Source organism: Myripristis murdjan, chromosome 3 (assembly GCF_902150065.1).
Source record: "Myripristis murdjan chromosome 3, fMyrMur1.1, whole genome shotgun sequence".
In the NCBI taxonomy this organism is placed as follows: Eukaryota; Metazoa; Chordata; class Actinopteri; order Holocentriformes; family Holocentridae; genus Myripristis; species Myripristis murdjan.
In genome coordinates, this window is record NC_043982.1 from 46,437,952 (window position 1) to 46,439,648 (window position 1,697).

The following is a 1,697-nucleotide window of genomic DNA, read 5'->3' on the forward strand; positions in this document are numbered from 1 at the left end:
TGTTGTTTGTATTTCAACATGCATTCATGATTTATTTTGTTTTATTTTCATATTTTGGTGTGCAGCTCACTGAGCTCACACTGAGCTGTGCTGTGGCTGTAAATAAAAACTCACTCAATTATTATCAATCAGTAATTAATAATCAATAATCAGTGAGCTTCACTGGCAGGGAGGTCGTTGAGACCGTGAGCAGAGACGCTGTGATGAGACCAAACGTGATTTATAAAAACACATCAGATGGAAACATGGATGTTCCTCATCTGGTGAGGAGCCATGATGATGATGATGATGATGATGATGATGATGATGATGATGATGACGATGATGATGATGATGATGATGATGATGATGATGATGATGATGATGATGATGACGGCGATGATGATGATTTTAAGAAGAAAACTTTATCTAAACAGCTCCTCTCAAACAAACAACACAGCTCCAGGTGCTTAATGCAGCATAAAGGAGTAAAAGTAAAAGTAAAAGTAAAAGAAAGTCAAATTAAAAATAATAAAACAATAAGAGGCACAGATGGAAACAGCAGCTGAGGCTTTTAACGTGAACAAAACTTAAAAAAAATCGCATGGAAGCATTAAAAGTGTGTGTGTCTGCAGTCAGACGGGGCGGGGGGGGGGAGGCCCACCGGGCTCGGGGCGTCGCTCCCTCATGCTGTGGACATTAAAAAAAAAACATCAGCAGACCTGAGGACACAAAACAACAAGTACTCTCTTTATGAAATTACATTTTTTTAAATTAAATTCAGTCTAAATGAAGTCTCTTTTCTTGTTTTTTTTTTTTAATCTGCGGATGGAGCTGCTGTTTTAAATTTGACAAAACCTCAAAACGCCTCCAGCCTCTTTTTGTTTTTATCCTTCTCTACTGTTACTTCAGTTAATTATATTATCAACTAATTAATTTAATGAAAAACAAAGATTCCTCATTCCCATTTATTGAGGAAATTTCTTTTCTTGTTATTTTTCTGTTTGGATTGGAAAGTAGTTCCGGCAGGCAGAAGTTTCCAGGCTGACTACGGCTGCTCAAAAACGTGACGTGTTGTTGTTTCTGCTCGTGTGGTTTTGTGTCCGGAGCTGTTTTACTGTGGAAGGGAATGGACAGAAATAAATCCAGTGTTGTGGAACTACCTTACTCTCAGATTATTTTAATAATCCGGCTGTTCCGAGTCAGAGCCGAGCGAGGAGAAACAGATCTTCATTTCCCTGGACGGACGCCAGGTTTCTTGTGTTTAAAGGTGTGTGAAACGCTGAGAGATGTTTTCAAAGCAAATTCTTTCAAAAACATGAAGCTGAAGAAGACAGGACCTGAAAAACTGCAAGAAATTACTACAAAGAACTGAGCAGAAAGCAGCTCCACAAAAAGAAAACAAAAAGAATAAGAAATTAAATTATTAAATAACAAAGAAACAAAGTGAGCTGAACACTGCAAAAATGAAAAAGATTAAAAGATTAAAAATAAAAATAAAAATCAGGAAAAAATGTAGATATAATTACATCTTTAAAATGATGTTACAGGAATGAAACCTCTTTTCTGGGCTGATGTTCGGCTCATTTCCTGATCTGTTCTTGTGTTTTTGCTTTTACATTCTGTAAATTAAATACAGGAACACAGAGCTCCAGACCTGCAGGGGGCGCTGACGAGGCCCGATTTAAATCTCACTGAGCTGCAATCATTTATATCAG